The following is an 11,822-nucleotide window of genomic DNA, read 5'->3' as shown; positions in this document are numbered from 1 at the left end:
TATTTATCCTAATTTTATATGATTGGATAGATCTTGAAATTATCTTTCTAATGATATATTATAATATTAATTCCGAGCTATAACGAAAAAACATATGAAACACTATCCAAAACTGACACGCTTACACTATTTCGGCCATATATTTTTATCTAAAAAAGATATTAATCTGAATACAATTGGGTTGGAAAGAAGACTTCAAGTTCTTTCCAACGACATATTATATGCACTATTTGGACTTCCGGATATAAAGATATGATAAAAACAAAAAGGCGTGAAACTGATTATTAGCGCCTGACGACAAGCATTAGCGCATGGCGCTAAGGCTTGGCGCCTGGCGCTAACCTTCAGCGCCTGGCCCTAATGACCAGTGTCTGGTGCTGATCGTGTTTTATTCTCGTTGAAACTGTGATTCGTTTTTTTATCCGTCCGACTGATTTTCTCTATAAATAGCGTCTTAAAATTCAAAATTCTGTTTTCTATCATCAATTCTTATTCTTTCTAATTCTTTCTTCTCACCAACTCTCATCAAGAATTTCTTGATTTTCTCTCTCTCTTTCTAAGCCAGGCCTTTTACAAACCCAATTCCTCATACATTAGAGCTAGACACACCTAGCCAAGTTTGAAATTGCCTTCGCCCTAGACGTGAAAGGTTTTAATTTCTTAGGGATTGGTCCCAAATCTCTATTTTAATTATTTAATTTAAATGTTTGATTTTACTATTTTCCTTGAAGTAACTAACACATGTATTTTGTTATTAGAAAGAGGTACGAGGCATCCAAGTAAGTGCTTTAATTGTTTGCATTGTTATTATGATATAGAGATCATGTCTAGGTTATTATTATTCCTAGTCATGTTAGGGTGTTTTGATCTTCCTAATATCATGTTTAAGGTAACGAACTATAATTTCTAATATCAAATATGACAATTGTTATTCCTGCGATGCTTCCTATTCTTTCTAATATATCATGTTAGTATCATGCCTAGAATCTTGCTATTATTATTCTTTAATATGATTATGATAAATATGATTATTAATTTATCATGAATATGTACGTTGCTTGATATATATATATATATATATATATATATATATATATATATATATATATATATATATATATATATATATATTGTTATTGCTTGATCACACCTTTTATGCATGTTTAAAGGAATTGTTACTTGTAATCACGCTTAGTAAGATAATTAACAATCTTGTTTAGGGTTAATATGATTATAATTCAAGTGATCGCCAATAATAGTTTTTTTTTGTGCATTAATATTCAACCAACATAGATAAACAGGTTTAGGGTAAACTTATTGATTGCATGTTAGTCAGAATGCGCACATGAATACGATCAAAATAAAGTAGAGGCCTATTATTAGGGCAGATTCAATCTCTTTTAGGTTGGATTTGTACCTTCGTCCCCGAACACCCAGTCTAGGTTTTAGACCTATTGGAGTTAACGATCCTCTGGATCGTTAAGGGGTGTAACCTTTACCTCGTAAACGGTTTACAAGTTCCTAAAACTTGTTGGCGACTCTTTAGCTCTATCTTCTTTCCCTTTGGACGCCACCGTACTTTAGTGTATGATCACAGTGGTGTTCAAGCTAGGGATAATGATTTAAATATTCCCTACAGTTTTTGGCGACTCCATTGGGGAGGATTTCTATTTTAATTCCTAAAATTTATTTTGGTAATAATTTAGAATGAGTGGATGAGACTCGAAAAGTTCTAAGTATTTCATGTGCGTAATTTTGATTAACATTATTGTCATATGCATAAAAAAGATCTCATTGGAAAGACCATCTGTAATGATTTAAAAACTTAGGATTTTTACACATAGGAAATTTGAGGAATATCTTTCACAACTAGGATCGAAATAATGCTGCGCGAAACTGGAAAATTTTATCGAGCACAGAAAGCTGCTGAGGCACGTAAGAACTAGCGTCAGAAAACAGAGTTAAAGCCAAATTGTTGGCGCCGACCTCTGTTTGCTGGCGCCAAGTTCTTCCAATACCGAGCCAGAAATATGTGGTTTAATCTTTGACCAGTTTTTAGCAGTGTTTGATCGATCCTACTTCCTGATTGAGTTTTTCTCACGTTTCTGAAACCCATATGTGTTCTACATATGCACTATGGGAATTCATGCTCCATCTACCTGATTGAACGCTCTGTGCAACAAAGGGTACATCTGAGAATGTTGAATTCACCAAACCATGGAAGCGAGTTTTTAACTCGCGCTGTCCCATCCACTCGCGCCAACCCTTCACGGTTAGGCTTCTGTGCGGTGCATCCAGGTAATTAACCATGGACCCTCTTTGACTAACCCATATCCCGATCTTTAGAGAACTAGAGCCATGGTTAGGTTGCAAACTCATTGCATCATATTGTGCCTACTTGACTAATTGTACATTATTTGTTGTGCATACTCTATGTGTTTTTTCCTAACCGTTTGTTTGACTTGTGTTAAGACTAAATAAACTTATTAATTACTAAAAGACCTTTTCCTAATTAATTAATTAATTTGAGCTACTAAATATGTCTAAAATCGAGTCACAGTCCCTTTAAGTCAACCCGGATTTTTATTCCCGTATACTGCACAAGCGTCAAATTGTTTTGGTCATATCCGGAGTTCTAGGAAGAGTTACAATTCGTAAAATCTATGGATCTGTATCCTCGAGTTTTATCTTTAATATAGCGTTGGTTTCATCCCAATCAGAGTCACAGATCAAAAGTTATGACTAAAATACCACAGCCTATCCAGTTTAATACATATACGTCAAGTCTTAAGTTAGTCTATGTTCGAGTCTAGTCACATAGTCTAGCCACATGGTCATGACACGAGTCTTAACATGTCACCTACAGTCACTAGTCTTAGCACACACTTTTTATATACTCTTTTCACATCATGACCATGTTTTAGGTTCATGCATGAGTCGATTTTTTCCGTCATCTAAGTTGGGGGTACATTATATTCCTAATTTTATCATATCTCTCCATCTACATCACCTTTCCATTCTATATGATCCCTTCATATCACAACCTTCATTCTTCAAGCCTTATTCCATCTATGCATGTTGATAAATAATTAACAATGAATATCCCTAATTTCCCTTTCCACAGTACTTGGTCAAGGACAACATATTTGTTCAAGTTCCACTTTTTGATAAACCAGCGAGTCGGAAAAGAAATGCTAAGAAGATAATGGCAAGTCAAGAAGAAGTCAATGAACTCAAGAAGCAGTTGGCTGACGTGATTGAGACATTGAAGGCTTTAACCCTCGAAATCAATGACCCTGTGAAGCAACAACAAATGGAGTTCATGCAAGAGAGCTTGAGCAAGATATCCCATGACTACAAGTTTCAGGGCATTAGTTCACAAGGGGTCTCGCTGGACATGGAACTTCTTCCGCATAAGTTCAATGCCAACGACATCCCAAAATTCAAAGCAACAGATAACCCTTACTTTCATCTAAGAGCTTTTGAAACCATAATGAACATTAAGGGGGTTGATAAGAAAGTCTTTCATTCCTTGTTTTCTTTATCTCTTGAGACCGTTTGTCAATAATGGTTCTTTTCCCTTGAAAAAGAGAAAACCTCTTCCTGGGAGTTAATAACAAACGCTTTCATAGATAGATATAAGTGAAATATTCAAGACGAAACAGACCATAAACAACATGAGATGTTAAAAAAACGAAGGGTTCACTTTTTTATTCAATAAATGGAGGGAAACTTCTGCTAATATGGTTAAGGTTCCTACCGAAAAAGATTCTGTTAGAATGTTCATCAAAAAACTTCAAGAAAAATATGCAAAGCACTTAAAATATCAACACAACTTGAATACTTTCAAGGCTGTGTATAATATAGGCATTGCCATTGAAGATGACCTTCTAAAAGATAATAGTGCGAGAGGAAAGAAGAACGACCATCCTTCTTCTTCCTCTCCCATTAACGAAGTACATGCTACGAACGCCTCTAAACCACAAATCCAAAGGTCGAAAAGAGTGTTCACTCCACTTGGCATAAGTTATGAAGCAGCTTTCGAAAAGCTACACCATAAAGGACTAGTCATTCCCATAGGACCTATCAAGGATCCAGTTCCAGAAGCCAGGCCACCCAAGTGGGATCCTAATAAGCATTGCAAATATCACCAAGGAAAGGGTCACAACACTGAGGAGTGTTGGAAACTCAAAGAAGCTATTCAAGATCTGATTGATGAGAATAAAACTTTCGAGATTCTAGCAATCGCAAAAAATCAAACATCCTTTGATCCTTCACTCCTTATCACGCGTGTAGGTGAGCCCATGATTGAGACAGCTTATATAACCTCTCTTGATGAAGTGGCCATGATTGAGGAGGATGAAAGTATTTTCTTAGATAATATTAGGGAAGAATCGTCAAGTCTAAAAGAGGACGTTTGAAAACTGCAAGATGTCATTGCCATGCTCTTGAATGTGGTAGAAGAATTAGCAAATCAGGTGATGGTTATTGAACAAAATTCTCACCAAGGATTTAATTAAGAACTCAATGCTCCTAAGCTACGGGAGAAATGGACCATTGAAGAATACACACCAATAGGAATGACTTACAATGAAGCTTTTGATTTTCTTCACGATCAAGGTCTCATTCACCCCATTGGTCCTAGTCAAGACCATCCGCCTGAAAAACGGTATCCCAATTGGGACCCAAAATCTTATTGCTGATACCATATAGGTCGTGGTCATACCATCGAGGTATGTCTTGCTCTCAAAGATTGTTTTCAATACCTCGTTGATTCAAACCTCTTTCATGTTCCTCCTCGTGACAAGAAGGCCAAGATTAGTAACGATAGTAACAGTGGCTGTAAAGGAAAGAAGAACGACTATCCTTCTTCTTTCAAAAACACAAATATCACCTGAATGAAATCTTAGCCATGGATAATCGAGGATTTAGAAAGCAACTAAGAAAGGATTTCACCCCTATTGGAATTAGCTACGATGATGCTTTCGATTGATTCCATGCAAAGGGACTCATTACTCCTATTGGACCCATTCAAGATCCCCCACTTGAGAAGAGATTGCCTAGTTGGAACCCAAATGTACGCTGCAAGTAACATCAAGGTAGGGGTCCTACTACCGAGAGATGTTGGAAGCTAAAGGAAGCAATCCAATATTTGATCGACAATAACGGGCTTCCAATACCTCCAGTCGGCAAGAACACCAAGTGATGATAAGCCACAAGACAAGAGGCGAGTTGCAACGACAAGATTTCATGACCTTTTTTTTTATTTTTTTTTCATTTTTTTCCTTTCCCCAATAAGTCTAGCATAGACACCTATCTTTTCCCTTAGATTAATTTTGTAGATTCTTTCTTTTTCCTTCTAATAAAATGAGCATTTTATTTCCTTACATATGATCATTGCATTAATAAAAAAACCATGTCAAACTAAGCACAAGGTATACCAATGATTTGAGGCACCTCTTGTAGCCACATCATATCACCTTTCACCCTTCAAATACACAATCTTTTTTTGATTAACCACTTTGAGCCTCGTTTAACGATAGACCTTTCATTTTTTCAACCCATATCTACCTAAACTTGGGATGGGATAGTGTGCAACTTATGCAATTCTCAATTTCATAAAAAGCTTTAGTGACTTCAAAAGATTAAAATGGAAAAAATAAGCAAATAATAATAATAATAATAATAATAATAATAATAATAATAATAATAATAATAGTAATAATAATGATAATAATAATTATTATTATAATAATAATAATAATAATAATAATAATAATAATAAATAAAAGTGTACAAAAGGGCAAGTGTTCCAATGTATTTGACATGAACATGTCTTTGATATGAACACATCTCAGATTGTGTCTCTTATCGAGTGCTCAGTACCGTGCCTAAGAAACATAAATGCCAAGTGAGTGATAGACCGCGTGATCGGGATTGCCCACACTTAAAAAAATAAAAAAAAAATGCAAAAGCAAAAAAAGAAGAGAGCAAAAATAAATGAAGCTAAAAAAAAAAATTAAAAAGCCTCAAGCATAAAAATATAAAGATTCAAAAGCAAGGTAGCACACCTTGGGGGGCTTATCTAGGGTCTTGAGCTTTTATCCCCTTTTTTCAAACTTTAGCCTAACCACATTACAACCCTTAAAAAGACCTTTTTGAGGTATACACACACTTGTGCGAGGTTCGGCTAGAGCTACGTTTGGCCTGATTCCTAATGGATACGTAGGAAACCTCACATCGATGTGTGGCCGTAATAAACATGCATTCATATTCACATTCACACATTATGATCATATCAAGGGATCCCCTGTGCTCATTCCTCTTTACTTAGAGCTACACTTAGGGGCTTGGTCCTTATATCATTAGCTTACCCCGCCTAAGGGTCACCATCATTTGACTCTTTTCAATATATTTTCCACACTTAGCCCTTGCAGTCTAACTTTAGTATCACTTTCACACACCGTACAGATACATGACCAAATATACTTTCCCTTAGGAACCCTATGTCATAAAATCTTAACATAACACTGATTCATGCCTTGTCATGCCAAAATCGCTCATCAATCATCATTGCATCACAAAGTATGAAGTACTTAGCCTCCGCGCCTAAATTACCTAAATACTTTCATTATCGAGTCAACTAGGATAGTCTAAGATGTTACAATCCTTGTACTATGAGAGAAAACATTAATGGATTAAGCTCATTCAACATGCACCTTCAAAAACTTTGCTTCTTTCTTTTTTTTTTTCGTGTCTTTCTTTTTCGGGAGAAAGTCGGTACCCTCCACAAAAATGACAGAAAATTTTTGCTTTTATGCATTTTCAAGTCACACGATCACAAGACAATGCACACACGGGTCACGAGTCACACGTGTCATTTCACTTCGAGTCGAATCAACCTCGAGTCAATCACAGCGAGTTAAGTTTATAACTTGAGTCGTGTCAAGTCAATGAGTCAAGCGACATTAAAACTTAGGTTAACCCTAAAATAATTAAAGAGATTAGCAAAGTCCTATAGTCAAAGATAAATACAGGTGCATCCCAGCGGCAGCAAGAACAGATTAGGGAAGACCCTACTCCAGTGCCAGACGACAACATCTAGTTTATGGCAATAGATTTCAGTGCTTCGCGCTAGATCCCAGCGTCTGGCGATAGAGCCAAATCGCGGCGCCAGAGGCATTGCAGCGGCGACAGAGCCAACCGCTCTGAGCAGTTCTGTCAACCTCTTTCAGCAATTTTGGGTTCCTTGGTACGCCAGTTAGCCTCTATAAGCAAGTTGACATGATTTAGTAGTCGGCTTGGTTACAATCACAATAAGTGATTGACCTAACAAAAGATCATCTCACTTAGCTTAAAGCGCCTAAACATCGGCTCATCGCAAGACACCGTTATACTGGTTCATAAACAGCAGAGGCACCGACATAATGGTTCACAAGTAGCAAAAGCATCGACTTACTAGCATAGCGGAAGTAAAGTTCAAGTATCAAAGCTCTTTGTTCACAGACGCGTGGACAATCCTTTAAAGCTCTTTTGTTCAGAGACGCGTGGACATTTCTTTCAAGCTCTTTTGTTCAGAGACGCGTGGACATTTCTTTCAAGCTCTTTTGTTCAGAGACGCGTGGACATTTCTTTCAAGCTCTCTTTCTCAGAGACGCGTGATCATATAAAAAAAAGCTCTTTTGTTCAGAGACGCGTGGACACATCATTCAAAAGCTCATATCCAAAGAAGCTCTTTGTTTAGAGACGTGTGAACATATCCGAAAAGCTCTATTGTTCAGAGACGAGTGAACATCAAAACAGCAAGATGGCGTTCCATAGATTGTGGAAGGTTGTCACAACGACAAATGCAGCAACAAATCGATTACCTCCAGAGACGTGTGCTCGACGGTGCAAGATACATGCTTCTTAAGTCTTTTATCTGTTTTAACTAACGCTAGTTTGCAGGTATCAGCGTTACAAGAATGATTTATGATCGCAGAACGTTCAGAATCATTCTCCGTCCCTATCGCTACTTTGACTTTTGTTTTCGAAACTTGCGTTTCTCCAAACATAGTCAAAGTTGGGGCTTCTGTGGACACCCAAATGTGTCTCCCCAAAACCAAACCAAGTGATGAATACCTTTCACGTAATTTGATTATCGAACAAGGCGAAAGTGTGAAAAGTCTAGTGATGAAGATGTTTTTATTAAAATATCTTTTCTTTCTGTTTCTGAAAATATTTCTTTTCTTAACTTATTTATAAAAAATGTGCATTCCAGTTTAGTTTGGTCCATGATAAGGTTCCAATAATAGTGTAGTTGGATGGGTCTTGAAAAGACCTTTCCAACGATATATTATAAGCCCAATTCCGATGAATAATGAGGAAGTTATGGCCAAAAAACTAAACTAGGCCCAATTTGGTTTTTATATGCGGCCCAATGATCTAGAGGAGGACCTATTACTAATTATCATTCCTAAAGCTATTAGGATTGATTATAGTCTTCTAGAATACTCTAGAATTTTATTTTAAATCCTAATGGAGTTAGGATTGATAATTATGTTTCAAAGAGTTTGAAATTGAATAAAACTACACCTTTTTAGAATCCTTGTTTTGTACGAAGTGGAATATATTCAGATATTATTTTCTTACCTCAAAATATTTATCCAAATTTTATATGGTTGGATAGATCTTGAAATTATATTTCTAATGTTATATTATAATATTAATTCCGAGCTAGTAACGAAAAAGATATAAATGAGATATGAAACTATATCCAAAACTAACACCCTTCTAGTATTTCGGCCATATCTTTTTATCTACAAAAGATTTTAATCTGATTCTAATTAGAATAGAAATTAGACTTCAAGAGTTTTCCAACAACATATTATAAGCGTTATTTGGACTTCTGGATCAAAAGATATGATAAAAACAAAAACGTGTGAAACTGATTATTAGCGCCTGACGACAAGCATTAGCGCCTGGCGCTAAGGCTTGGCGCCTGGCGCTAATGACCAGCGTATGGCACTAATCGTGTTTTATTCTAATTGAAACTCTGATTTGTTTTTTTATTCATCCGACTGATTTTTTTTATAAATAGCTTCTAAAAATTCTGTTTTCAATCATCAATTCTCATGAATTCTATTCTTTCTAATTATTTTTTCTTACCAAATCCCATCAAGAATTTCTTGATTTTCTCTCTCTCTTTCTAAGACAGGCCTTTTACAAACACAATTCCTCATACATTAGCACTAGACACACCTAGCCAAGTTCGAAGTTGCCTTCGCCCTAGACGTGAAAGGTTTTTATTTCTAAGGGTTTGGTCCCAAATATCTATTTCAATTATTTAATTTAATTGTTTTATTTTACTATTTTACTTGAAGTTACTAACGCGTGTATTTTTTTTATTAGAAAGAGGTACGAGGCATCCAAGTAAGTGCTTTAATTGTTTGCTTTGTTATTATGATATAGAGATCATGTCTAGGTTATTATGATTCATAGTGTCATGTTAGGGTGTTTTGATCTTCCTAGTATCATGTTTAGGGTAACAACTATAATTTCTAATATCAAATATGACAATTGTTATTCCCGCGATACTTCCTATTCTTTCTAATATATCATGTTAGTACCATGCCTAGGATCTTGCTATTATTATGATTTAACATGATTATGATACTTGATATATATATATATATATATATATATATATATATATATATATATATATATATATATATATATATATATATATATATATATATATATATATATATATATATATATATATATATATATATGTTTAAAAGGAATTGGTACTTGTAATCACGTTTAATAAGATAATTAATAATCTTGTTTAGGGTTAATATGATTATAATTCAAGTGATCGCCAATAATAGTTTTGTTTGTGCATTAATATTCAACCAACATAGATAAACAAGTTTAAGGTAAACCTATTGATTGCATGTTAGTCAGTAAGCGCACATGAATACGATCAGAATAAAGTAGAGGCCTATTATTGGGGCAGATTCAATCTCTTTTGGTTGGATTTTTACCTTCATCCCCGAACTACCAGTCATGGTTCCAGACCTATTGGAGTTAACGATCTCCTGGATCGTTAATGGGTGTAACCTTCACCTCGTGAACGATTTACAAGTTCCTAAAACTTATTGGAGACTCTTTTGCTCTATCTTCTTTCCCTTTGGACGCCCTGTACTTTAGTGTATGATCACAGTGGGGTTCAAGCTAGGGATAATGCATGAAATACTCCCTACACATCGTAATGTCATTATTATTATTTAATTAAATTCGTGAAGAGGACAAAAATATAAAAAAGATTCGCCTTGACTTAAGTGATCAACCAACAATTATTTAATTCAATTCTAATCTTTCTTTAACACAAGATACTATGTGGAATTGAGTAATTAATTATTTTAAAGGTGATCAAAAAACACTGATTAATTAATTAAATTCCTTTTCAATAAGAAAATAAAGGTGATTTAACTATGTGCTCGGGAATTTACCACTTCTCTTTGCTAGATCTCTGTTTAGAACACTTATGGACTCCTTGTTGGGGAACCTCCACTATAGTAACAAAATATCAAAAGCGTGATTGTTTAGGACAAGAGGGCTAGGTTGCACAAGTTCACAAGTTATTTCGCCAGAGTTTTAGGTTAATTTTTGTCTGTTTAAGCCTCAGTTTAAGCTCGTATTTATAGGGAATGATTAGTTTTAGGGTTTCGAGCATTCTGCCGCAGCATGTGTCGCGCGCAACAGATTAAATTGCGCGCGGCATCCCAGAGCAAGTTATAGAGTTGCGCTGCTATGTGCAGAGCAACTAATTGTCTTGCTCGCGGCTTTATGGTAAGATTTAATTTTATATTTTCCGTATAATTCCGAATAATTCTGAATCTTTCACATAGCAACTCTGAAGGTTGCGCTGGGTGTCGCGCACAACTTATTTAGTTGCGTGCGGCAGCCCATCGCGACTCTTTGATATGTGCGCAGCTTTTCCAGCGGCAACATTATGATTTAACACGGGCTTAAGCATAATTATGATCGGGTTTAGTTAATTGGACTTTTGTTTTGGCTTTTCCTTTAATTTGGGCTAGTCTTTTGTGTTTTGTGGCTTAACCAGTTATCCATTAGTATTCTTCACTTCGATCCAACACAATATGGTTTTATTTATCGTCATTGCACTTCTTGTCGGGACAGGAGGCCAAAAGTAGATGTCTACTGTTAGCCCCCACTTTGATCGAGTCTAGAATAGACGATGATCAAAGTAGCAAAGGAAATAATTCTGAGACTCATTCTGCCTAAGGATAAAGAATCTTTCAGTAATGTTTAAGGATGTCGAAATAATCCTTGGTTCGCCAAGTGTTTGGAACAAGTAGCTATTAAGGCTAGAAAAAGTCCTTCCTAGTCTTAATGCGCTAAAGAATCTAGATTGATCCTTTGCAATTGTAGAACGCTTTTACAAGTAAAAGTGTTCTGGGTGATGTCAGGTCATGAGAAGAGATCGGTTTTAAAAGGATAAAAGGGGAGGATTTCCAATCAATCGTGTCATTGTTGGTCTAAAGTCCCTTGATATGTCATTGAAACTTTACCCTGACTTCAACAAATAAAAGATGAAAAAGGGGTTTTCGATATTAGAGCCGAAATGGTCCGGTATTCGAGCTGGGTTTGGTATTCGAGCCAGAAATCCACTAGATAGAAATACATATCTCAAGATTGGTGGCATATATCCAAACTCAGTGAGAAAGAAGAAATTCAGCAACTCTCTCATCAGTTTTGTCCACAAGATGAGTACACGTGTCTCAGGATTGGGGGCACGTGACTACATGGGC

The sequence above is a fragment of the Chenopodium quinoa genome, unplaced genomic scaffold, assembly GCF_001683475.1.
Source record: "Chenopodium quinoa cultivar QQ74 unplaced genomic scaffold, ASM168347v1, whole genome shotgun sequence".
Classification (NCBI taxonomy): domain Eukaryota; kingdom Viridiplantae; phylum Streptophyta; class Magnoliopsida; order Caryophyllales; family Amaranthaceae; genus Chenopodium; species Chenopodium quinoa.
This window is presented reverse-complemented; position numbering follows the sequence as displayed.